The sequence below is a fragment of the Vulpes vulpes genome, chromosome 11 (assembly GCF_048418805.1).
Source record: "Vulpes vulpes isolate BD-2025 chromosome 11, VulVul3, whole genome shotgun sequence".
NCBI classification, from domain to species: Eukaryota; Metazoa; Chordata; class Mammalia; order Carnivora; family Canidae; genus Vulpes; species Vulpes vulpes.
Window position 1 is genome coordinate 14,047,539 of NC_132790.1, and position 27,484 is coordinate 14,075,022.

A 27,484-nucleotide genomic window follows, 5' to 3' on the forward strand; every position below is an offset into this window, starting at 1 on the left:
AAAGGCAAGTTGTGGAGAGGGCTGAGCAAGTTAGCCTACTCAAAGAACTATGTGAACTGTAAAGCATCAGTTGAATCTTATTTTTTATTAGGCAAGGGACCCCTGGGAACACACTTCCCACATCCACGTCCTGATAACGGTCTACAAAGTTTCCCCTCCCCACCACCTCTCGACTGATGGGAGAAATAACTCTCCAGGTTTCTATTTTCTAAATATACAGACTAAACTTTACCAACTAAATGAATAGGACATAACATGTCATATCAAGCCTAAACTAAAAACAGCTTCAACTTTTAAAAGACGCCAACAAATACTTCATATATGTCTGCTAATGTGCATGACAAGGATTTTCCAAAACAAATTCTATCTTAACAGCTTCGACTTTGTTACTTCTAAACGTTAAATCTCGTCTAAATCTTCCTCCCTGCTCATTTACACTGACTTCCCGCCACACGCACACCCCGCCCCAACGTGGGGAACAGTGGAGGAAGCAGGTATTTGGTATCCGACACCATCCCCAAGGGCACACACCTTACTGGTCTCCTCAAGAAGGCATTTGCCACTGAATCCAGTTGCTAATCCAACGAATTTGGAAGACTCCCCGGGAGGAAGTTTAAAGCACGTGCACAATATACACATCGGATTTATCATCAGGAAGCATTTGCCAAAGGCCATGAAGAGCATGCTTTCCACGTTGATCAGAGATGGGAGGAGAGGAAGCCAGGGGTGGTGCCACTCGGTCTAATGACACACCTGGTTTGCCTCTTTCCAGGTGCTCAGCCAACCAGATCATCCCAGTGCCCTGGGGTATGATGGGGAAATTTCCTCACTAGCCACGTTTAAATGAAGCACCATACAACCTAAAGGCAAATCAGGCAGCAGAAAAGCCTAAGGAAGGCCTTGAAATGCTCCAGCTGGAGACACAAATTAAAGGGTGATCCTGTTACTACATCATTAGCTAAACACCCAGGGAACAAAATAACATTCCCCGAGACCGAACCCACCCTGGAGAACGGGGTCCAGAACACAGCCCTGAAACGAAGCAGAAGCCATGCACTACCTATGGCAAGGACCTGCCTTTGTGAGTAGGGCTTCCCCAGACCACCACACAGGGCCTATCTCCCAGCAACTAGGTGGCCAGAGAACATTTGGTTTCAATTAACAGTAACACACTCCCTCTAACGTAAAGAGGGGAGAAAAGACAGGAGAACATTGGCTCATTATAAGGCCAAGGGGTCTATCAGAAGACCCTGAATCAAGAACTGCAGCCAGCCCTCAGGGGAAATGGAAAACCATTCACACTTGAGACTTTTCCCAAGGCCTCTCATCTCCTGCTCTGCACAACTGCTTTGTTCTTCTCTCTCTGCAAAGTAGTTTTATTCCATGCTACTCTGTACCCGAGTCAACCACCTCCCCAATCAGATTTTGAACTGTAATGTGAACATCAAAGACAAGCGAGGATTGCTGTCCCAATCCCAAAATATTCAGGAGACAGTTGAACTCAGCTTGGGTAAGGTTGGTCCTTCCCTTGATCCACACATCAGAGGGGAGGTGGGCAAGTTGGTAGAGGACACCCATCCATCTGGCACAATTACAGAAAAATGACAATCCAAATGACAGCTTAATGAACTCTGACCTTTGTTAAAGCCACAAGGTTTTCCAAAGGTACCATCTTGCCTTCTTATCCTCACTCCGAGGAAGCACAGCTGTACAGCCAGATCCTCAAATAACAGATAAATGTCTTCTTTGTAGCTTGCTGGTTGGTTGCTTGGGTCGGAGGAGGAAAAAAAAAGCATTTTGTTGTTTACTTATCAAATGGGAAGGTATTTCTGGTTCTTCCGTTTCTCTTTGGAGGAAGGTTCTCGGCAGAACCTGGTCAACACACGAAAATGTCCTTGAGATCATGAACGCAAAGGTGGGACAGAAACCCAGCCACCGCAGGGACACGTGGACCCCGGGTACACGGAACGGAAGCTTTCTGGGGCAAACATACTAAAAGTCAGTTCCCATAGGCAGAAACCGGTCAGTGCAAAGGTTCAAGCAAGGCTGGCTCCCTCCTTACAAAAGCCCTTCGGTTTTGCATCAAGTAGCCCCAAAGAGTCGTCAGTGGGGGGCTATTTCCCCTCGGGCAACAAACACATTCCTCACAGATCGCAGGCTGCTCTGTGTGGTTGCTAATAAGATAATCTGCTACAGGAGGCTTACAAATCCATTTACATTGATTTTAATTAGTGAATCAATCTCGGGCCTCGAACAACTTGGTCCCGAGAAGGTAAGCAATCCAGCTTGGGTCTGTATTCCCAGCCTGAAATCTACATTAAAAAGAAGTTACTCTGCGATCAATGAAGGACAAATAAAAATAATTGGGTTTGCATCTTTCACAACAGAAGGAAAAATCTCTTCCAAGTTCAGACGGTAACTCTTCGCACGTCGATCAGAGCAGAATCTTCTCAGTGATCTCCTCACAGATTCACCTAGGACTAAGGGTCTTTTTTTTTTTTTTTTACAAGCCTGAAATCCAGAAAACCAAAGTCTGATCTTACGACCCTCAGTCAAACGTCTAAAATCAAAATGAGCCTCACTTTCTCAAGAGCTGATCCGAACCTTGCAGTCTAGCCTGAAGTTGAACAGGGAATTACCCAAACACAAAATACAAATGACAAGGAAGGACCAAGTGGCACTCACCAGCCTGGCTGTGCTCTGAATCAGCCAAGCTTCATTAAAAAGGCCGGCAAACTTTTGCATTTGCTTTTATTTCATCCTTTACAAAGGCTGAAACAGAATCTGACCTTTCTGAGTCATTGCGGGCCATGAATTGGAAACAAGCTGGAGGTAAAAGACAGCATCAGTATATGACCGCTCATCACTTCACTTTTCCTTCTTCTCTTTTCCTTATCTCTTTCACAGAGTTTGCCCACCCGCTCTATTTTTAGACTTCTAGCAGAACTTCCAGTGACTACACATATACCCCGTGGGACAAAAAAAAAAAAAAGTCCAAGTTCAGTGCCATCCTCTCGCTGCTGGCTAACACCAATTAGCGTTGGAAAAGAACAGAAGAGTTGATAAATGAAAACGCATCACACTCAATTTTAATTTTTTTCAAGATCGAAAAAGTCCATAAATTCACAAGCAAAGCATGAAGCCGTGGCGAGCACCAGCCCCACGGGTAGAGACACCAACCTACACGTCTGCTCCGTCTCGGGGACACAGACAAGGGGAAGCTGCTCATAAAAGAGGAGAAGCTGAAGCTGCCGGGGGCCCACTGCACCCATTGCACCAGGGGGTACACACTTCATGTGAATACTTTTTTCAAGTACTTAACAAAATAGTTACCAAGTTGATTTTGAAGTCTGAGTAAGAGCGAGACTGGCCTGCAACACTGCAAAAGGAATTAAATGGAAGAAGGGGAAAAAAAAAAAAAAGAATGAAAAAAAAAAGACCCTATTGCAAGGAAGTAAATTGCAAGGAAAAGCAAGAGACAAGCCAGGGCTCGGGCGGGCTGGCATGGGTGTGTTCTCTCCTTTCTTTCTTTCTCTCTTTCTCTTTCTCTCTCCTCCCTCCCTTCACCCTCCCTCTCTCCAAAAGGAGAGAACAAAAGAAGTTGATACTTCAGCTGTACATATGGACTCCAGAGCTTTCTGCCTAATGTCTGCTTCCATGCCCACAAGTTTGAAGATTCACTGGAACATTAAAGCTCCTTGGAACATTCGCCTCGCGTTCGTTGGGGCATTTCAGGGGACCCAGCCGGCCCCCTTCCCTGGCCCAGCGTGCGGGGCTGCACAGCAGAGCAGGGTATATGCCAGGGCAGCCTCGCATTCAGATCGAGACCACAAATTATAAACAGTTTCAGTAAATTGACTCGAGTGCTTTTGTTCCCCAGACATACATCTTCCTACCGCTTACAAAGGCAGGCAGCAGAACCTAACCACCAATGCGACTACAGCCAGGACCGGGAAAGGAAGTTATTGAAGCCTGGATTTCCTGCTTTTGCTTGTAGCCAAGAACTATGAGGCTTGTAGTGGTTTCAGGAACTGACTCATCTAATGATTCATGGATAAGATACTGCTTTTAATATGTTTCTGACCCTAAGACTCAGGAACTTCAAAACCAACCTGAACCTATGCTTCACTCTTATTTGCAAATGAGTATTCACAGCAAAATAACGAGGAGGGCGATGGTTTAGTGAAATAAAAAGTGACGCCAACGGCAGGAAAAGTGGTGTGCGGACATCCCATCTGAAGCCGTGATCAAAAGCCTGGTCTGTGGGCTGTGACTTGACAGCAAACTTCCCAAAAGTGGATAACAGGTGGGATAAGGTTTATTTTTAGATGTCATTCCCCTAGATGTAAAAATAGATTTAGCACAGCAATATTTTAATTCAGGCGCATCTGGGGTTGTGATCTAAATACCCGAGATGTGAAGAAGCATGTAGCTCTGGATTTAACTGTTAAAGAGTTGCAAACCACCGGAGGGTTGAGGGTTAGCTGACCAATGAGTAATGGGCAATAAAGGACTCCTAGTGGAACTCATTCTCTTAAATCACCCTCTACAGAACACTGCAATTCAGGACTTCCACACCGTCCTCTGCCTCTGAACATTGTTCTCTTCACCCCACCAGACACATGCATGCATGAGTGGACGAATGGGGACAGACATACGGACACACACACACACACACACACGCCCAGGACTGAAGAGCAAAGCTCTCTAAAAGTACAGAGTCGGGAGCTCGTGCCTCGGGCTGCTTCCCACAAGGTCCCCACGGATTCGTTCATCATCCAGAAGTCCCATTATAGGGATAAGTTTTCAATCCTCCCCTGCCCATCAGTAGGGTTTCCCCTTCCCTCCCACACTGGACGGCATCAAACACAGGACCAGTTTCAGGGATGGCTTTCAAAGGGTTTACAGGTTTCAACACCAGCCCAGCGCACAGAGGGGAAAAGGAAAACAACACTGCAGGCCGGTTGGGGGGTGGGGGGCGGAGGAAACAGTGAGAACAGTTGACCAGGCAAGGCCAAAGTGCAGGGGCTGGCTGGCAGGCGCTGCTCGGCGGGGCTCCTCCAACAGATTTACTGACATGACGTCAGTGGCTCCGGTCCAGCTTTTTCTTTGGTAGCTTTTACCACTGGCCTCCTGAAGCCTCCACTATGTCAGAGAGCCACAGGACCACAATGAAAATTCCCTTTGTGAAGCGGAGTTTACCTCCGGGCACAGAGGCCTGCCTGCCTGGGAATGACAGGGCTCCTTGCCCTCTCTCTGTGCCCACGGAGGAAAGGGGAGGGAGCAAGCCCCTACAATGCTGTCCTCTGCTTTGCTATAGAGGAACCATTAAATGAAGCTCACTGCCTTTAAAAAAAAAAAAAGAAGAAGGAAAAGAAAAGAAAAGAAAAGAAAAAAAAGAAAAGAAAAGAAAAGAAAAGAAAAGAAAAGAAAAGAAAAGAAAAGAAAAGAAAAGAAAAGAAAAAAGAAAAATGCAGGGACGGCAGCAGTTTCTAAGTGCGTATCCAAAATTTCAGAGGCAGGACGCTGGTTAATTTCTCAGGGATGTCATGAATGATGATAATTTCAGGACTATTCACTCATTCTGTTGTGAGGCTGTGTTGGCTGGACTGATCGCACATGGCTTTGTTTCATCAACAAAACAAAAAAAGTATTACTGACGCCTAAACTCCACGGCTGAATGGACCCTCTGAGGAGAGCACTGTACCATCGCTTCTCCCTAAAATGAGCTTTTAACTTTCTTTTAATTTTTACTTTTTCCCCTAAGTGCATATTCTGCAATGCACCAACATGGATATCAAAACAATTTCCAAGAAACAAAGATAGGAATTACTAAAAATAACTCTTAACGGCAGACTGGTTAAAGAAAAAAAGCACTCATTTTAGGCTTAGAGGCTTACTATGGTGTTGCCACAAGAGCACAACACTTGCTATGTTCTAAGGACTCCACTGCATAAATCTGCCCCAAACCACAAGCTTTAGGGTTTTGTTTTGGTGTTTTTTTGTGTGTGTGTGTGTGTGTGTGTGTGTGTGTTTTGCCTATAAAAATAATATATTCATGATAAATTCTTAAAGTGACTGAGAGATTAAATACATTCTATTTTAAACACTTCAAGAGGGGAAGGTACAAAACGTCATTCAAGGAATATTTAATCAAACAGATGTGTGTAAATGACCCCAACAATCTCATCAAAATATAGCTTGCTGTCTGAATGGCTCAGAGAGGTAATAAGATAAGGAATTTCTCACCTTCTGGTTATTTAAATAAGGAGAACAAACTCTTGGGTGCACATGACCAATGGCATTGACTGAAGCCTTCTGTAAAGCCTAAATTAATGTGAGCTTTGGCCTTTGCGATGAGTGCCAAACCGTGAACTGTCCCTGGGGAATTCCTTGGTTTGCCCTTTTTTCTTAGGGGAAAAAAGGACAAGTGGACAAGCAAGGGCATGGAAATGGCAACCGAGCACCAAAGGAGCCAACATGAGACCAGTGTTCAAGGAAAGGGTTTATCATGGATCAACAAGCTGACCTGGAAGGTGGGATCCACTTCTGAAAAAGGGGGATGGGGGAGAAGAAGCAGAGACCCTAGTGCTCACACCATAGCCTTGAAATACCATTTTTCACTAAAAGGAACCAAAAACCCAGCAGAAATGGTTCATTCTAAGTTAAGAACACACAAGAAGAGAATGGATACCAGGAAGCTATCAAAAATATCAGGGTCACATCCAAAGGACAAAGGAGCCCACCAAAAAACAACAACTCCTAGTGGCCAAAGATGGTTCAAATTGAATATCAATAAGAGTAACTATAATGTATTCAAAAGCATCCAATCATTTAAAATCTATGATTGCATAATGATAAACAAAAAACAAGACCAGAAATCTTTCCTGTGCAGACTATACACCAAGTTAACCAATTAACAGGTAAGAGAACATTTCTCCCTATAAGAGTATTCTAGCTAATAAATGAAGAAAAAACAAGAGGACTGGGATATTACCAGTTTACAAAGTCCGTTAGAACTAACAGATACAAGCAGAGACCATAAACCAATGGCTGTTAATAAAACAAAGAGACAACTGCGCATTATGATTACGTGCCTCTTGTGGAAATACTAGTTAGGAAATACTCTTTAAAAAAAAAAAAAAACCACAAACAAAAACATTAAAACTGAACCAGATTGAGCTGTAAATCTAAATCCCCATTTATGGGAATTACAGAGGATAGTGGAACATGATACATGGTACCCTGAGAATGTGGCTGCAAAGTCCAGAATAAGGTGAACTCAAGAGACACGGTGAGGCTTGAGTTGCAAGAGGAAACTAAAGGTGGGAAGAGAGATATCTATAAGGAGTTTTAAGAAACACACTAACCAAATATAACCTGTGGATCTTGTCTGGACCTGGATTTAAACAAATCCAACTGTGGGAAAACACTGATGAAACAATCAAGGAAATCTGAATGGTGACTTTTATAGATAAAGATATTTTATGTCAGGGAATTATTATTAAAATGTTATGATGATATTACAGTTAGTAATTTTTTTTTAAGAGTCATAGTTTTTAAGCACTTACTGGAAGCCTTACAGATGAAATGGTATGACATCTGGGATTGCTTCAGAACAAAAATCCAGTGGGAGAGGAGCCAGGGGTTTAGAAGAAACAAGAATGGCCATGAGCTGATGACTGTTGCTAAGTGATGATGGGACACGGGAGGTCCATTGCCCTCTACCGTACTGAATTTTTCCATAATAAAAATATTGATGATCTGAAATAAAATATAAGAAGATACTCTTCTTGTCACCCTCACACACACACACACACACACACACACAGAGAAAGATGCTACAGGGAAAGGTCCTTGGCATTCTAATTCTCAGCTATTGGGTGACAGTGATCACCCAGACATGGTGATCAGCCAGTGATGATAATATATGGGACCCTATCTCCTCCACCAGGCACTGTACTAACCCTTGCTATAATCCAAGAGGAAGGCACTTCTATGTCCATTTTATAGGTAAGGAAACTGAGATTCAAAAAAATTAAAGAGGTTGCCCAAGGTCAGAAAGGTAAGTGGAAGAAAAGTGCATAATTCTACAAGTTCATAAAAATGAGAATGAGAACGAGTTATGTCTTTTCAGAAAAGTAACAACTCTTGAGAGTGCTGATAATTCCATAAACCAAAAGATTCAATGGTCTCCAGTATAAAAAAAGACAGCAGAATCGAGAAGTGGTGCTCTTCTGACGACCATTTTTGGTGAAACTCAGGCAACTGCACAGTCTCTCTCTTAGATCTCCAAGTGATAAGAGCAGAGGATAAAGGGGGGAAGGTCTAGGCCGCACGCATGTGTGTATATGCGTGTCTTGTGTGTAAAAATGTGAAAGCAAAAGGGAAATTGTCTGAAGAGAGAAAAACAAAAGAGCAGGAAATCCAGCAAGAGTGGAAGCTGGGAAAAAGCTTAAAACTAAACCCAACAGAGAGGAAGATGGAAAAGCAAATAAATGAGCTCCGGTCGGATAGGATGTTGGGGGGACTTTCTGGCAAGGGACAAAGCCCTCAGAAACATGGAGCAGGGGCTGGAGGTGAAGGAAGTAGGGGACTACTACAGATCCAGTTTGGGGAGACCCTGGCAAAGCTCACTGCAGGCCATTCACCATATTTTTTCCTCTTTTGTCACATTAGCATTTTCTTCATTTTTCAGATTAGGAAATGGAATAATTTACTGGCGATCCCATCCCCAGTAAAAGCAGGACTGGAGCTGGAATCAGGGTCTGACGTCAAAGCCATTCTTTTAGGCTACTTTGCTAAACACACCAAACACTAGAGAAAACTATACAAAGTTATGGCAAGACCAAGATGGCCAAAAGCAGAAGTACCCAAAAGGCATAGGGAAAAAAAAATATAAAGACTCTGAAAAGGGAGTGGCCAAACCAGTGGCCTGGGAAGGAGGTAAAGACAAGAGCACAAGTCCCAGAAACTGACCATCAGTAGCCCCAACTTGCCCTTTTGCACCAGAGTCACCAGGACCAGTGAACAGAAGGAAGAGTATCAACCTGCCTACTCTCTCACTAAAAACCAGTCAAGATGTCAAAGCAACCCCATTAGCAATCCCATTTTGAAGATCCTACTGTATTTTTCAAAGTCCTGATTATTAAGGGCTCTGAGCAAGTCCATGAACCTTTCTCCTCTCAGCCCCTGCCAGTGCCCACCCCACAGCACATTCTAAGGCATATTTTCCACCCCATCACCTGGGCGGTCACCTGGGCAGGGAAGGGAAGGAATTCATCCCATCTTCCCAGGCTCCCAAGCACCTCCACTTATCAAGCAGTGAAGTCAAGGTCATCTGCCTAAATCCTACCCCCAGCATGAGGTCATTTCCATATCTAGGTCTTCAGGTGGTTGGGGTGGGGGTAGCTAATTTATTCTGACAGTCTGCCAACAGAGCACATTCCAAAGAAAAACCAGAGAAACTGGCAGGTCCAGTCCCAGGGTTTCAAACAGCATCAGCCTACACACACACACACACACACACACACACACACACACACACACACCCCAATATGGTTCATCAACCCAGGCTTCCAAACCACACCAGCCTCACCTCCACACATACATAAAGGAGTCTGGATCAATTCAGCCCCCAGGAGCCTTACCCTCTCATTTTCAATGGCCAGTATACCCAGTCTGAGAGGTGAGGGGTACTGGTCCCCACAGTCTTTTGAGGACTGAAAACAAAGGGCAGGTGACTCTTGCCCTTCTCAAGACAAAATGAAGGGTGAGACAATACCCCGATGAAAAGCTTGACCGGGTCTCACTCAAATTTTTTAGGACCTTAGCCACATATTTGTTTTGAAGACAGAGTAAAATAGGCCACCAAGAACACAAAATAAAGTTATTGTGTACTTTTAGGGTTTTGGTACAAATGCCAGAATAATAAAACCTGACAAGTGACTTAATATGCCATCTTTTTAGCCTGGCAGCTGTGGCTAAAAGCCAGATCCAGGAACTGGCTTCACACACTGCCCTTATTCCCCCTTACACTGGCTGTGTGACCTTGGGCAGGGTGCTAAACTGCTGTGTGACCTTGGGCAGGGTGCTAAACCTCTCTGAGTCTCCCTTCCTTCAACTGCAAATGGAGCTCTTAGGTTTAAATGAAGTGATGCTGAAGAACCGGCTCAGGACAGAACCTGGCCAGTCTTCCTTACCTCCCAAATCCTCCCTCCCAAATCCTCCCGAGTGGCCTGGGAATTGGAGCAACCACAAGTTAATAGAGGGGACTCAGCAGTGCCGCCCCTCCTCCACAAACCCTGCCTTTGGGAGGGGACTGTGGGGCTGTGGATAGAATGACCCAGATACAGACATGGTCCTCCAGGACCTTTCTGCCTAGACTCTCACATTCTAGCTCTTTCTTAATCTAAAAGCTCACCTCCAAAGCGGGCTGGGGGGCCAAGGTGGCCCAGCATCCCCTTTCCAGAGGGAACCAAAGATTCTCAGGTGACTTGCCTGCTCAAGGGCACAGCCCAATTGCAGGGGCTGTCCAACCAAGCCTTCTCTTCCACACGGCTGGAAGTAGAGGGACCGAGACCCCAACCTGTAGAGGACCCTGAAAAATGTCTTCTCCCTATGAACAGCCCCAATAAGGAAACAGATCTCTGAGCTCCACAGCAAAGGCCAGACCTGAAAGACACCACAGGAGACTGAACACCTGCCCGAGTCACTGCCTCAAGCACATGATAAAATAACTAAACAAACAATGGTGTCAAAACAACCACCTGGAACTGAGCGGTGCTGTTACAATTACTTTTGGTATTAGCTGAAGTACTAAAATTTCTTAAATCCCATTCTACTTTCCCTACCTTATATATTTAGGTACATCATAGGACATGATCCCGCAGTCTCCCAAAGAGCAGAGACAAGCAAGCCTGAAACCTAAGGATGTCAAGAGCACTGAGACCACAAGTCCTAAAATATAATCTGAAATCCCCGAATTTCACACAATACAAACCTTTCAGCATTCCACTGGGAAAAAGTTCTCAATTAAACTTTGCTAGTCTAAAAAGGAAATGAACCAATGCTGAATCATTCCTATGAATGGACACATTTAAAAAAAAATACATTATGAATTGATCTACAGAACAGCAGAGGGTTTGAAGCAATTTGGTTAAAACTAGCACAGGTTTATAGGAAAAGCTCTATAAAAGCTCTGGTCTCAGAAACAGCCGGCGACATGCCTTCCAGAATAATACTGTCAGGACCTCAATCCCTGGCTGCAAAGACCTCCTACCCAAAGATTTTCTCTCTATTCTGCTAAATTAAAGGAGGTTGTCCAGTTTCCTCAATAGTTTCCTAATAGCAGAAAGACTGTAGTTTTTCATACAAACTGGGGCATTTGAGGGTAACAAGAGGGTGCTATGAACTACTGCTCAGAGGCTCAGAGATAAGGAGCAGGACTGTACCAGGCAAGTCGTTACATAGCCATGAGGAACGGAAGAGGACAACCCTTTACAAAATACCAGTGGATAAAAACTGTCATAAACAGTTATTAGGAGGAAGACAGAGGGTAACTGGGAGGACACAGGAACAAGACCAAATTGCAGTTAAGGAAAAACCGGGCAGAGCAGAACTTGAACTTTGGGGTATATTAACCTGGTTCTGGGTTCTTTTCTTCCTCATCTTAAGTCAGATTCGGGGACGCCTGGGTGGCTCAGTGGTTGGATGCCTGCCTTTGGCTCAGGGTGTGATCCTGGGGTCCCAGGGTCGTGTCCCACATCAGGTTTCCCACAGGGAGCCTGCTTCTCCCTCTGCCTGTGTCTCTGCCTCTCTGTGTCTCTCATGAATGAATAAAATCTTAAAAAAAAAAAAAAATCAGATTTGACGATGCACTGGACTTGTGGCTACAAGTGCCTTCCAGGTCTCTCTATCTCCCGAACTCCCAGTTTCTCCTTGTTGATATCTATCGAGGTCTTGGATTGCTTAAGTGTAAGGCGTTCGGGCAGTTAACACAATCAACATTTATCATTAAGGAGCAAGGCGTTCCGCATTATTGAAATTGCTCTTCCTCAAGTAAAAGCATCTTCCACCTTAGATATTTTCAATGGACACCTGTAGGCCCCTCACTAAAACCAGGAAACAAGCAGAAACGTAAACTTATATTAGGACGTCACTCTTGAGTATCAACCTTAATCATCTGACCAGCAAAACAAATGCACACATTTCATGGGGGGTAGGAGGGTGCCATGGTGAGTACAGCGTGCTAACCAGATTCAGTGCTGTATTGATTCCATGACATATGTCACATACCATAAAATCTACTCTTTTAGTAGATTCACAGGTCGTGAATTGTCTTTAAATATGCCTCCCTCCTTTCCTCAACGGTCAGCCTGCCTGTCTCCAAAAGCCTCTATCTTTCCCCCTAAGTCCACTCATCTCTTAACAATCTTTAATATTTTTTAAGATTTTATTTATTTATTCATGAGAGACAGAGGGAGAGAGAGAGCCAGAGACACAGAGAGAGAGAGAGAAAGAAGCAGGCTCTATGCAGGGAGCCTGGCATGGGACTGGATCCCAGGTCCCACACCCTGGGCCAAAGGTAGATGCTCAACTGCTGAGCCACCCAGGCGCCCCAACAATCCTTAATTTTAATTCTTAATTTGAAGACCGGGAAACCAGTCACTCAAAGTTCCATATACCCTGGTTAAGAGACAACAGGAGAGGTCCATAAAGTGCAGGTGGTCCCCAGCCCAGGCTCACACCTGCCTGGCTCAGACTAGTCACTGGGAGAGGCTCATGTCAAAAAGTATGGGGACACTGACACACCCTGAAGTATAGCTGACCAGCTCAAGACAGAAGACTCTGAAAACACAGCTTACAACCCACCAGCTTCCAGAAGAGATCCAGTTCATCTATCCAGGGTATACCTGGGTACTAACCCAAAGAGACACTCACCTTGGATTAACAAGCATCCTCTGTAATACAAACACACTGGCAACAACAATGGATGGACTGCCATTCACACAAGTGTGAATCAGTATTTGAGTATATTTAAGGTCCACAGAAAGGAGTCTAGGGCAACCCGGGTGCCTCAGTGGTTTAGCACCACCTTCAACCCAGGGCGTGATTCTGGAGACCAGGGATCGAGTCCCACGTCAGGCTCCCTGCATGGAGCCTGCTCCTCCCTCTGCCTGTGTGTGTCTCTGCCTCTCTCTCTCTGTTCTCATGATTAAATAAATAAATCTTAAAAAATAAAAAAATAAAAAAGAAGAAGTCTAATACAGGGGGCAAAGATTTCATTTCGGAGCTTGGAGCACTGAGATGAATAGGATGGTCTGGGTTCCAGCAGCAATCACACCGGCAGGTCTAGCCTTTTGAGGTAGCTCTTACCTAGCTTTCCCACAACCCTTCAAAGTAGGTAGCAACAGTTCCATTTTCCAGATGTGGAAACCAAGAGCAGAAAAGCTGCCTGGTCCCAAACAGGTATTAAAAAGTCCACTGGGATGGGAAGGGAGCGTGTCGCTGGCTCAGTAGGTATAGAATGTACTCTTGATCTCAGGGTTCTGAGTTCAAGCTCTACGTTGAATGTGGGGCCTATTCTAAAAATAAAATACTAAAGAAAGTTAAAAAAAAAAAAAAAGTGCAGAGGCACCTGGATGGCTCAGTTAAGCATCTGCCTCTTGATCTCAGCTCAAGTTGACCTCAAGGTTGTGAGTTCATGCCCTGCAGTGGGTAGGGAGCCTACTTTAAAAAAAAAATTTTTTTTAAGTACAATAGGGGCAGCAAAAGTAGGGGAGAGGTACCTCTCTGCCTCTATTTTTGTCATACCTGAAGCTTGATCCCTCAAGGTTCCAGGGACAATTCCTTAATGGTCTCCCCAGCAGGTCCAGGGCCCTAAGCACAGTCTATGAGAAGAAGAGTTCCATGCAATCATCTAAGAGAACTTTCAGAACCCAATCCCCAGGGGTACCTGGGTGGTTCAGTGATTGAGCATCTGCCTTCAGCTCAGGGTGTGATCCTTGGGTCCTGGGAGGAGTTCCACATCAGGCTCCCTGCATGGAGCCTGCTTCTCCCTCTGCCTATGTCTCTGCCTCAATGTGTGTGTCTCTCATAAATAAAATCCTTAAAGAAAAAAAAAAAAAAAAAGAACCCAATCCCTGAGTTAGGAGTGCAGCTTCCAAGGAAGAGTCTAAGAAGTAGCTTTCTTTCGGGTGGACAAAGGTGCACCATGCTACCCACCCTTGGAAGCATTTCCATTTAATTCATAGTACCACTTGGCAAAGAACAACCTCACATATTATATATTTATTGATGGGTTTCCTCCATCATTTATTAATAGAGGAAGTATGGTTCAAAGCGATTAATGGTCTCAGACTTCACGGGATACCTCAGCCACTCATGCATTTGAATCCATTTGCCTGCGACCTGAAGTCCAGCTCTTCTAATTAACTCTGCCTCGGCCCTGGGTGTTCCTCAAGAGTCACTGTCCAGGCTGGCCTGGTAGGAAATCTATGAAGACCTGGCATTCAAGATAACATCTGAAATTGGTATTTACTGAGCATGTATTATGTGTCAGGCCTACAAGAGGTGTTATATTGAAATTCAGAGATGAGGACACCAGAGCTCAGAGAGCAATTTGTCCAAGGCCACAAAACCAGTAAGTGGCTGAGCCAAGTCCAACTTAGGAGTGTCCTACTCTGGATCTGAGTTTTTAAAACTACATTATTATCCTACTTTTTTCCAAACCAGAGTCAGGAAGTTTCCTAACTCCACTTCCCCTTGTCAACCAGTTCCCTCCACTTCTTTCAATTAATTGCTCAGAGCCAAGTTTCAGATCTATAGGTTCAGATCTGTAGGAGCTCATGACTGGCAATAAACCTTTTCTATCAGTATTTGAAGGCTGAGGTCACTACTCTGGAGAGTATTTCGGGGGGGGGGGGTCATTTTTTTTAAGGACTTAGCTCCAGGGACACCTGGGTGGTTCAGTGGTTGAGCATCTGCCTTTGGCTCAGGTCATGATTCTGGGGTCCTCCGATGAGTTCCACATCAGGCTCCCAGCAGGAAACCTGCTTCTCCCTCTGCCTATGTCTCTTCCTCTGTGTGTATGTGTGTGTCTCACGTATAAATAACAAAATCCTTAAAAAAAAAAAAAAAAAAAAAAAAAGGACTTAGTTCCACACTACTCCCAAAATGGCATCTGGCAAAAAATAAATAAACTCTTTCCCTTCAAGACCCAACTCCAATATCACCTTTTTCAAGATTTTGTATTTATATATTTAACAGAGAAAGAGAGAACATGGGGGGGGGGGGGAGATGTTGCAGGCAGAGGGAGAAGCAGGCTCCCCAGAGCAGGGAGCTGAATCAGGGCTCAATCCCAGGAACCCGGGATCATGACCTGAGCTGAAGGCAGACACTTAACTGACATGCCACCAAGGCGCCCCTCAACATCACCTTTTTTTTTTTAAGGTTTTTTTTTTTTTAAGATTTTATTTACTTATTCATAAGACAGAGAGAGAGAGGCAGAGACACAGGCAGAGGGAGAAGCAGGCTTCATGCTGGGAGCCCGACATGGGACTCAATCCAGGGTCTCCAGGGTCACACCCTGGACCAAAGGCAGGTGCTTAACCCCTGAGCCATCCGGGCTGCCCTCAACATCACTTTCTCTGCAAAGGTTTCCTCAGTCTCTACCACTGAGCAATACAGCTGTTTGGATATTATCAAGAGCACAAGAGCACTTAGACAACTGTGTTACTTTCCCTTTATTCTGATGTTACATAAGGAAATTTATGCTCCTAAAAACTACACATGGTTAAAAAAAAGAAAAAGCCCCTTCCCAAACTACTCCCTCAAAACCACCTCTCTCCATAATAGAAAATCACTGAGATCCTTTTGGAGAGCGATGCAAACACCATTCTTCAACATTTCATCAGCTCTAACACACCCATAGTTGCAAAATGCAAAATGATTTTATTTCTAAGAAATATTGCTGTGAAACCAGCCGTGCCAGAATGCTGACTTATCACTCAGAAATCGAATTTCATACAGACTGAAACTTTTTTTGATCATACAGCGATCATACACAGAAAGAGGTAAATAAACCAAATAAACCAGGTAAGATACACCTAAGACAACTTCTGAGAGATCAACGTCCGTGCTTTTCCACACAGCATCACCCTCATACCAAGAGCACTGGCAACATCGAGAGCGTCCTTAGGAATGCCCTAGCGTGGGCTCCTGGGTTCTCTCCCTCTCCAGCACCTGTCCCTCAGGCTTGCATGAGTGTATGCAACCACACTGCAGAGCACGGCCACAGCCCGGCCAGCCGAAAACTGCAGGGCACATCCCAACTTTAAATATAAGAAAAGCTGCACGGTGGAATGCAGACAGTACGAGATATACAGCTTCCCTGCTGGATCGTGATGATCTCTCTACAGGCCTGTTTCCCTTGCCAAACTACAAACTTCGCAGGGTTGTGTTGACTTACCACTATTCTTTGACCACCTTTGCTGATCGCCAAATCCCCGGCATCCAGGAGCACCTGTAAATGTTTAAACATGCAGGGGCAAGTAGCAATCCTACACAAAACGGGGAGCATCTGGATTTCAATGTGCCCAAGGTGGAAGGAAGTGAGAAGAAAAGAATGAAAAGCCAGGCCTGGTGTAGCAGCAGTGGGCTCATCTCTTGAATGCCGTCAGGCTCTGCTACGTCTATGTCAAGGGATACCACTTGAGGAGCTCTCCAAGCAGCCTCACTACCAGAAAGTAAAACTGCCTCTGCAAGCAGCCAGACAAGAATTAGCCCCTTCAAACCTTTGCCAGCAAGCCTGACACACACCTCACCTCTATAATCACATCTGGAATCAACTGCTACACTCCCAAGGGGTAACAGATGATTGCCAAACACGGGGAAGATGGTTTTGTTCGTTTTATTGTTTTTCCTGCATAGAAAGGTGCAACCTTATCTTTTTGTACAGCTGTATTTTTAAAACCAACTACATCTTAGTGAATTCCATAAAGATTCAGTATTTGTTCACAAATACAGGTGGAGAGAAAGTCCCTTCGGAGTGGGGAGGAGGGATGGCCAAATTTAAACTGACTGGATCAGAAGAATTAGAATATCTAAAGCAAAGGTTCCCAACCAGAGGTGGACACCACCACGGACCTCTTAAAACCACAGAAACTTTGTACCCAGCCCAGCCCCCCTAAATCTCCAGGGGTAATGTCCGGGCTGTTGAAAGATCTGTGGAGGTCACTGTGCACACGCTCAGGTGGGAACACTGGTGCAGCAGAGGCACAGGGGCCGGAGTGGACAGGAGCTCACCTGGATCTGAGTCAGAATCATCCTGAATTAGCCACACAAAAGGATCTGTGTACCGTGAATCACAAACCCAGAAGTCAAAATGTGGGAAAAGATGAGAGAGCCCTGGAAAGGTGAGCAAGAACATCCAGGGAGGGTGCACTGGAAAAGGGCAGGAGGGGTCTCACCGTGGTTTCCCCCAGGTGCCTGGTGCATCGTGGGGACACATATTTGATGAATGAGACTCACTCGGCTGATAAGCACATGCTGATGCACATCACCAAGCTTCCAAAGAGCCACCTACTGTGTGCAGAAACCCTGAGTCAGCTCCAGCAACTCAGGCCAAGAGTCCCTCTGGCGGTTCCCCACTGGAAGAATAGTTTTCCTTCAGGAAAGACAGTGTGGAAGTGTTCTAGAAGCATGGCCCTCTTTAACAATTCTTAGTCATCAAGGAAGCCTCTTTCTGCCTCCAAATCACAGATGACTCTTCTCCTGGTTCCCAGTTATGTAGATCACCCATCAATTTTTTATTTTATGATTAAGGTAGAACTCAAAGGTGAAAGGAAATTAGGGAGGTATTCTGAAAACGCAACAATATGAGAAAACCTTTTACCAAACTAAGAAAGAACAATATCGGCCTTATCTTATCTCTCCAGTGTTTAAAACAAAGGCAGATTTTGAATTACGGGAATTTCTCAGCTCTGCCTCTATGAAAAACGCTATTGGAGGGGCACCCGGCTGGCTCAGTGGTTGAGTGTCTTGCCTTTGGCTCAGGTTGTGATCCCAGGGTCCTGGGATCGAGACCCGCATCAGGCTCCCTGCGAGGAGCCTGCTTCTCCCTCTGCCTATGTCTCTGCCTCTCATAAATAAATAAATAAAATCTTTTTTTTTTCTTTTAAGAAAATGCTATTAGGTAGCTTGTCTTCTGTTTTGCTCTCAATGAAAACACTTGCTAAGGTCTTCTGAGGGTTCCAGATTTCTGGCCGGGGCTGCCATCCCTCAGCTGATGGGGGGGCTCTTTCTGACTCCAGCCACCACGGTCTCCCAAAGGCCTTGAGATGAAAAGGCAGCCAGGGAGAAGGGGCTGAAAGAGATTCCACCAAAGGAAGCATCGCTCACAATGGTTTCAATGGTCTGCAATCAGTTAGCCCCCAGGACATCCCCAGCCACAGGGATGGGTGATCTGAAAATGAAGCATATCAAAATGCTATTGATAAGCTAAATTACCAGACAGCTTATCTGAGGCCCACATCCGCCATATGGTGCCCCAACTTCTGCCGCCTGTTGCGGCCGCAACAATAGGCACGCCTACCCGGACAGCACCGTCGGACAGAAACCCAGCAGCAGCGGCATGTGGGGCGGCTGCTGTGTTTACATTTTATTCTGCGCTATTAGCCTTGTGCCTCCCCCCCATCCCAGGAGGGCCTGCAACACAGCACACATTCGACATCAAAAATATGCGTTACCTACAGGACACACGCACGCCCGCGATGCGTGTGTGTGTGTGTGTGTGTGTGTGTGTGTGTGCGTGCGCGCATGTGTGCACCCAGGTATACATCAGGTGAAGAGAGCAAACCAGATGTCAGCCCCGGGAACGGAGCTGCCTGGTGGGGGAGGGCGAGCCAGGCGGGCTCCCAGCGAGAGCTGCAAGCAGACAATGCGCTTTTCTCAAAACACTCGGGCGGGCGGGCCTCGGGGAGTGGCTATTTAAAACACTTGGCTCCTTTTATTTCACCACCGTGGAAGTGAATTCGGCTCTTAAGTGCCAGAGCAAATGAAGTCATTTGGTTTCTGCGGGCTCCCTTTGCATTTCAGCAGAAGTCAGAACTGGACGAAAGTCGGAAGGTCCAGCTGAAGTTGTTCTTTCTTCCAATTAAAATTGATTCCACAGAGGATTTGGCGCCTGGGCTTCATTAACTTTTTTTTTTCTTTCTTTCTTGGAAAAGGCTCTAAAGTCGCAGAAAATTTAAAGGACATCAGGCAGTGGAATGAACGCTGTCAAAGATGCCTCCTGTCATAGAATGCCATCAGGTCAAGATGTAAAGATGAACAAACAAATGCAGATAGCACCTTCTAAAGGCTTGGTTGGTATCCAAGATTAATGGTGGTTCTCGCTGAATGAATTCGTAAGATTTCTGCATTTATTGCTTTCTACTCCCTACCCTCTAAAGAGGTTCCTATCTTCACGGAGATTTTATCATTAACGGTAATAAAATATTCATTTATTTATAGTTTACTACCTATTAGGTAAAAGACACTGGTTTTCAAAGAGACCTCAGCAACACATAGCATCCAGTTGTGCAAAAATGTACAAGATGCAGGTTTGGTTACAGTGCAAAGCAAAAAAAAAAAAAAAAAAAAAAAGGACAGTCGATCTAACATTCAGATCTAGTTAATTATTACAGAAAAGCACTCATTTTCATCCCCCCCACAATTACCAACACCTAAGCAGAAAACATTCTTGGATGAACTTTTCAAATTTTCTTAAACATTCTCAGTTAAAAAAAAAAAAAAAAAAACTCCTTTCAAGTTAAATTGAGATTGCACTTGAACTCCATCCAAGAGCAGAGCTGAACTGAATTATGATAATTAGAAAGCTGTGCCTATAAAAAAGCGGCGCAGTTCATGCATTTTTTTTAAAAGTTCATGCCAGAGAATATAAGTTCAATATGTTCTCACATAATTAACATTTCCCACCATTAGCAGCAGTTTTTCAGTTTATATATCAGTAAAAACAACAGCACTCGTCATTGTTGTATATTCCGAGTCAATAGTGTTTCAGTCACTGTACACATACATCTAAATCTGTCAGACGCCTAAAAGCAACCAGAATTCCCCACTGGAGACGATGGGGGTGCTTAACTTGTTCATTAATAAGCTGCTTTTTTTTCTTTTAAACCCATTTTCCGATGCTGGGTCCTATTCCTCAAACTAACACTGCTAATGAAATCCTAGGACAGAGCCTTAAAAACGAATGTGAAAAAGAGCAGAAAGCATTACATCACGATAGTAAATATTGATGGGGGATAGTAAATGTGGGGGCATGGGGGGGGGGGGGTGAGTACAGCCAGGATGGAGACTTCCCTTGGCCTGCCACAATCGTGTAGAAAGAGAACAGCCTCTAAGACTCCCCCTCCCCCTTCCAATCAGGAGAGAGACCAGTGGTTTCACAGTTAGCTAGGACTCCCAGACTATGGAAACTATTTTCTGAGAATCCTCCCAACCATGCAAAAAAGCCAGTGACAGCACTTAAGAGCTCAGAGGGACCCACCCTGTAAGAAATACCATCCTCAAAACCCACCCTTCAAGGCATCCTATTTGCTTTCACTAAAATAAAAATACATATTTTTTTTTTAAGATTTTATTTATTTATTCATGAGAGACACAGAGAGAGAGAGGCAGAGACGCAGGCAGAGGGAGAAGCAGGCTCCAAGCAGGGAGCCCGACGTAGGACTCGATCCAGGGTCTCCAGGATCAGGCCCTCCAGGACGAAGGCGGCGCTAAACCGCTGAGCCACCCGGGCTGCCCAAAATACATATTTCAAAATTCTCTTACTCGGCACCATGAGGAAGGCTGAACCTATCTGAAGAGATGGCTGAATTTCAACTGTGAGTTCCAATATGGGATGGGGTCAAAGGCGCTTAGGACGAGACTCTTTACAGGCTGGGGACTCTCAATAGCTCCCAGCTTTGAAAACAAAACAAAAACACGCACAGAAACACTCCAGATATGTAGATCCGAATATTCGGGCATTCCACAAACTATTCCAGAAGAGGGAAGGCCCAAACTTCCCAGATCTCAGAAGTATGCAGTCATCACAACACGAGGGGCACTAAACTGGGCTTTGTCAGAAAGCCCAACCCTGACACATTAAGGGCTTAACACGGACCTGGACCTGGATTACTTAATTGTATCACCTTTGTCAATGTGAAAGAGTAAAATATATCACTGATATTGTTCAAACATGATCTGGGATCTGATTGAAATACCACAGGGCAATCTGTGGCTTCTACAGATAAAGTAAGAAAAAGCACCGGGCAGCGATCAAAGATTATTCTAGCCATCAATCAGTCCAGTAGCCCAGCAGCAGAGCCCAAGTTTGTCAAAGGACAAGCAGCTTACAATATACTTTTTTTTTTTTTTCGTGCCGAGTTCAGAAGTAGGACACCAGCGCTTGCGGCAGTTCCAGTCTCTGAACTCTAAAGAGGAAGCCGTAGTGCGCGCCTTGGTCAACAGAAAGGTGGACTCTGATTTCCTTGCCGTGCGACCGAGAAAGCCGGACACTCGCTCTGGACAGTATTCTTCAGTCTTTGGGGAAAAAAAACAGACCTGAAAAGTTTTATCACTAAATGGATCCAACCCCTAGGCACAGCTTTCACTCAGCAGCATTTTTATTCTTTCGCAATCTCTTTATTGGAAACAAGACAACGTGCCCAAAATACAAGCTTGAAAGTGTTATCTACCTACTGTCTGCATGTGAACATGGTCACTTTACACTGGATCACAAACGCAAGTGATTTGCACCAACCTTCTGAGTGATAAAACACCACGATTTTCATTTGCAGGCAGTATAATTATGCTCACAATTAACACGTAATAATACATGAGATTAGAGAGAAAAGTAATCCCACAGATGCACAGGCTCTGGTTTGACCATGTAGGAGAGATCGATCCCTTTCTAAAACAAGGAACCTTCAAACACGGTTAATAGTACAGCTCATTTCTTCAAAGGCCTATCTAACATCTGAGATCGACATTCTCTGACTGTTCCTGTTACATACTTTTCTCCTGAAGATATAACAAATATGATCTAGAAATGGATGATCCACTACAAGTATATTCTCCTCAAATTTTCCCATTGAGAAATGCCCTCCTGTACTCACTGTTCTGCAGCGTCAGAACTCAAAACTGTTTCTAAATGACTAAAGCACAGGCAGCAAAAAAAAAAAAAAAAAAAAAAATCAAACACCCTCTTCCTTAAGACTTTCTTGTCCTTTTTCTTAATAAAAGGGGACATTGGTCCCCAGAGTGTATGAATACATAATTCTCCCTGTATAAAGTAACAGAGACAAAAAAGGGAAACGAAGAAGCTGACTTCTCCCAGAGTGCCCCCCTCCCCCCTCCCCTCCCCACCCACCCCAAACCTGCCCTCACATATAATTAGTCTGCTGCTGGGGCCTAGGCACACATTGTACCACAATGCAAGGAAGCGCCTCGCAGCAGCCTCTCCCTGAGAAATTTGTTTCAATCCGGCTCAAACTAAACTAGGTTGCACTCCCTCTTTAAATTAAATCTCATTAAGTATATGTCGTGATGAGTCCTGGTTTATGTTTTGGGAAAAGGAAAAAAAAAAAAAAAACCCTCCATCAATGTCTCAAGCATGTTCTCTGGATGGAGTTCTATTTCTTACTTTATGAAAGATCACTAAGAGGAGAAATCTATACAAAGATTATATCTTATATTCAAAAAAAAAATCTTACAGTCAAGGCAAAGTGTCACATTGGTTTTGTTTCAAAATTGTAAAAAAAAAAAAAAAAAAAAAAAAAAAAGACTATTCTAATATTCCCCTAAAATTGTGGATCAAATAATACTTTAAAAATAAAATGGTCTACGTTGGCACTTTTATACCATCAGCAAGAACCAGGAACACAGCTTATCAGTTCATTTTTTAATACCAACAACAAATAAAAGAATTACAAACTCGGTTTAAAATCTGAAACCTGAGAGCTCATCACCGAGTTGCACATACAAAGAAATACTAAACAAAAATATCTGTGACCATTTATGGAAATAGTGAGATTAGAAAAATAAGCCTTTCCCCCCTTGCCCCCCCCCAAAAAAAATAATCAGCAATTCAAAACCTCGCTGTTGACAAAGGTTCAACTAATCCATTTGTCTTTCCTGAGTCACTTTGTAATGAGTTCTACTATTTCCCTCTGAAGAGGAAAGATTCTTAACCAAAGTTGGATCTAAGTCTGGCCCCAAAGACCGTCTGTGCTAGTTACAAAAGGGCACAGGCCCAATAGTGAAAGGATGAAGCTCTGGACACAGCCCGAGATACGTTGCCCCAGCACTGCCTTCAGGGTGCCCCCGGGCATGACACCCGGGCAGGAGTCCCCGGCGGGCGACACAGAAAGGAGCCCACCGCCTGCTTGGACGATGCAGTCAGATCACAGGCTCCCGAAGGGGTCCCTCTGCTCAGGTAACCACCTGCAGGCACTCAGCACACCAGCAAACGGATCAGACCACCAAAACTTCCAGAAACCATCAAGGAGAAGGGTGGGGAGGAAGAAACATGTGGCTGCCCTGAACTGCTAAGTGTTCTGCTCCTTTGCAATATCTGCAGCATTTTACATTTTCTTGTTTAACCATTTTGAAACCCGATCGGTTTCGCAGACCTCTCTCCGTCCCAGGACCTGGGCTCTCTCCAAGGCACTGTTTTTAAAACAGGCCTTTTTTTTTTTTTTTTTTTAACATTACCCGCTCCTGGAACATCATCTGTCTCTAAGTTTCCAGCGCTTACTGAGGTCAATTTTCATTTCTGCAAATCACAGGCAGCCACTTGCTTCTGAGAAGTTAACAAGCCTCCTGAGAAATGCTGGTGGCTGCTATTTCATTGTTTCATAAATATTTTTATACAGTGACACCATTCAAACCTTAAATAAATCTTAAAAAAAAAAAAGAAAGACAATTAAAAAGCAAAGAAAATGATGATCTGGATTTTATTTATTTCCGTGGGAGGAAGAATAAGGCAAGTGTGAGCTCCCCTATTGTTTTCAACTCATTTAAAAATGTTCCTTCAGCCCCCCAAAAAAAAAAAAATTATATATATATATTACACACACACACACAGATGCGCACACACACACAAATGCATTTTAGAAAAGAGAAACTCATGGAAGTTGAACTTTCTTGAAAACGGGCCTCTGGACTTTGGAGAAACAGTGTCGCTGCTGCGAACAAAGACTAAGGCTAAGAGGTGCTCCGGTCTCGGGCCTCTCCCGGGGTCCGCTCCTCCAGCACACGGGCCAATCCCCCGGGATTTCCTACCGGAGGGAAGTTTTCCAGGGAGCGTCTCCTCCGGGGTTTGGCGGTGAGAGCGCCTCGGTCGTTTTTGGACACAATGTTTCTGCTGACTCCTGAAAATTTTCCACTTGAATGTGCAACGGAGCGGCGGCGGCGGCGGCGGCGGCCACAGTCCTGCAGGAGCGGCAGAGGCGCCCGCGCCCGCTTTCATCTTAGGGAAGGAGCGAGCCCCGCCGGCGGCCCCCCGCGGCCGGACCCCGGACCCCGGACCCCGGACCCCGGGCCCGCGGAGCGCGGGGAGGGCGGGGAGCGCGGGGAGCGCGGGGAGCGCGGGGGGGAGGGGGGGGGGCGGGGGCCCGGCGCGGGGGGGCCGCGGGGGCCGGCGGCGGGGCTCCGGGAGGAGGGGGCCCCGGGAGGGGGGTCGGGGGGGCCGCCGGCGGGGGCTCCGAGACGGCGCCCGCTGCCCCCCGCCCGCCCGCCCGCGCCGCTCCGAACTTGCGAGTTCCCCGGGAGAACCGCGCCGAGCGGCCGAGGCTGCGAGCGAGTGCGAGTGCGAGTGCGAGTGTGCGTGAGCGTGAGCGTGAGCGTGGGCGCGCGGGCGGGGCGCGGGGCGCGGGGCGCGGGGGGCGCGGCCGGGAGCCGCCTGTTGCCGCCGGGCTCGGCAGCGCGCGGCCCAACTTGGCGTCCCGGCAACTCGCGCGCGGCGGCGGCGGCGGCGGCGGCGCTCACCTGGGCGGGGGGGCGCGGGGTCCCGCGGGGTCCCGCCGCCCGCCCGCCCGCCGCCCGCCGCGCACAAAGCGGAGCGGCCCGACCCGCGCCCCTGCCCCCTGCCCCCCTGCCCCCCTGCCCCGCGCCCCCCTGCCCCGCGCGCCAACTTACCTCGGCGCAGGCAGCCGCCGCGGCGCCCGGCGAGTCGGAGGCAAACTTCGGCGCCGCTTCCCCGCCCGCAGCTCGGCGCCCGGCTCCCTCCGCGGCTCCCGGCTCCCGGCTCCCGGCTCCCGGCGCCCGGGCCGGGCCACCCCACCGTCGGCCGCGCGGCTCCTGCCCCGGGCCCGGCTGCCCGCGGCTCCGGACGAGGGCGCGCGGGCTGGGGGCGCTGCGGGCTGGGGGCGGTGGGCGGAGGGCGCGGAGGGCGCGGAGGGCGCGGCGGGGGCTTCACCGCATGGCCCGCGTCCCGCCGCGGCCGCCCCGGGCCCGGGCCCCGCCGCGCGGACCGGCCCGCAGGGTGGAGGCGACTCTGCCAAGTGCTCGGGGGCGCCCGCGGCGGGCGGCGGGGCCGCGGCGGCGGCTGCAGAGGCTCGGCTCGGCCCGGGCGGCGCGGCGCGGCGCGAGCGATGCTAAGAATGTGCGGAATGAGGCCAGGAATGAAATGAACGCCAGGACCGAACTCGCGCCGGAGGGGTGGGGCCTCGGTGACGTCATGCGGCCTGCCGCCCGGGGCCGGGGCGGGGCCTGCCGCCGCCGGTGACGTCATGGGGCTCCGGGGCGGGCCGCGCGGCTGGGGCGGCGGGGAGGAGCCTGGCGCCCACGGGGGAGCGGGGCGCGCGCGGGAGCCGCCCCCCGCCCCCCCGCCCCCACCCCCGCCCCCGCCCCCCGGCTTCCCGGCGCGGGCTCCGGCTTTGTCCCGAGCGGGGCGGGGCGGGGCGGGGCGGCGGGGAGGGCGGCCCGAGGTGCCCGCGTCCGCGTCCGCGCGGCGGCCAACCCTGCAAGCCCGGGCTCCCCGCGCGGGGCCGGAGCTGCGCGCGCCGCGCCCGCTCTGCCTCAGTTTCCCCCACGCACGCCCTCCGGGGCGCGCTCGCCCAGCCTGCCGGGCTCCCCCCCCCCCCGACACTTTGCAAAAGTTCGGAGGCGGCCCCGGACCCAGCGGGAAGAGCGCGATCGGGGCTGCTGGGGGTCCCGCCCTGGCTCGGCTCCCGCGACCCGCTCAGCACACGGGGTGCACCCACGCCCGTGGGTCGCGCCCTCCGAGAGGAACCGGTCGGGGGAAACGCCTCGCGAGTCTCGGAGGGCCGCGTCCGGCCGCTGCAGGCCGCTCCGGTGCGTGCGGAGGAGCCGCGCTTCCAGGGAGCAAGACGAGGGCCCGGCGCCGCCTCTACAGGCGCGCAAGGGCCCTGGGGCACCCGGCGGGTAGACCCGAAAGCCGCTGGGTGAAGGCCCCCGTGCTGCTGACCTCCTCTAGGCACCGGGCCCTCCCTGCCCCAACAGAAACGGTGGCGCCTGTTTTAGAAGTCCCTAAATCCCCTAAATTTATGGACAATTGAGGGAAGCAGGATGTGACTTAGTACGGCACTTTTTCTACAAAACATAACTTTTACTAATGTTTTTTAATTGAGACTTTTTTGTGGTGATTGCAGATTAACATGTTATTAAAAAAAAAAAAAAAAAAAAACCCCAAGAGGACAAAGAAATCTTTTGTTCACTGCCCAGCTCTCCCCAGTGGTAATGTTCTCCAAAACGGTAATACATCACAATCGGGGTATTGGCGTTGATGCAGCCCACCCAGCTTATTGACATGACCCTCGATCTTAATTGTATTCATTTGTGTGAGCCTGGATTTCTACACTGTTTTCTCACCAGTGTGGGTATCCGCCACCACAGGTACATACTAATGCATTTTATCTCTAGTTTGCAAGCAACATTAAGGTGATACGTGAGGATTGCGATAATGACCTCAGCCGCTTTTGCCCTGGTTTTTGGAAATGTGTTAGAAAAAAACATAACTAATTTGGCATTAAAAGTGGAGTAGGCGTATCCATCTCCAAATATCATCTTCTAAAAGTACCAAAGTCTGATGGCGGTGCAAGCCAGACACTGGGGTTGCTAAACCACCGTTTGTTGGCCTAGTGCACCTGGACATTTTTCATACTCCAGCTCCCGTCTCACAGCCACCTGGCAACAACACAAAATATCCCATTTCTTGCTGAATTAAGGAAAAATACTTTGACCCGAGAGTCAAAGCTTTACACGGGCAGTATTTTCTCCAACTTCTCCCATTTGTATGGATGTTTTTTGAGACCTATCTTAAAAACCTCTTCTAGAAGGCTGCTCAACTAGATATTTCCTCCCTAAGACCCTCAAATTCCCTGCTCCAGACACACTATTGTATTCCTTAGTTACCGGTGTATTGGGATGCCGCCATACCTGAGCCCAAGTGGACTGGGTCTTATTTAGCTAA

The 27,484-nt window shown here is 47.3% G+C and overlaps 1 protein-coding gene across 3 annotated transcripts in view; it reads right to left on the minus strand.

Moving 5' to 3' along the window:
- Positions 1-25,443, minus strand: part of TEAD1 (TEA domain transcription factor 1) — a 267,173-nt gene extending 241,730 nt beyond the window's left edge. The window contains exons 1-2 of one of the 3 annotated variants that reach the window (XM_072725641.1): positions 25,189-25,443; positions 24,334-24,483 (exon numbers count right to left, since the gene is read on the minus strand). The gene's annotated coding sequence lies outside the window, so the exon portion shown is untranslated. Of the gene's footprint in view, positions 1-24,333; positions 24,552-25,188 lie in introns of those variants that run through there. The other 2 variants (XM_072725638.1, XM_072725640.1) reach the window with 2 other exon arrangements.
- Between the last annotated feature and the right edge of the window lie 2,041 nt (positions 25,444-27,484).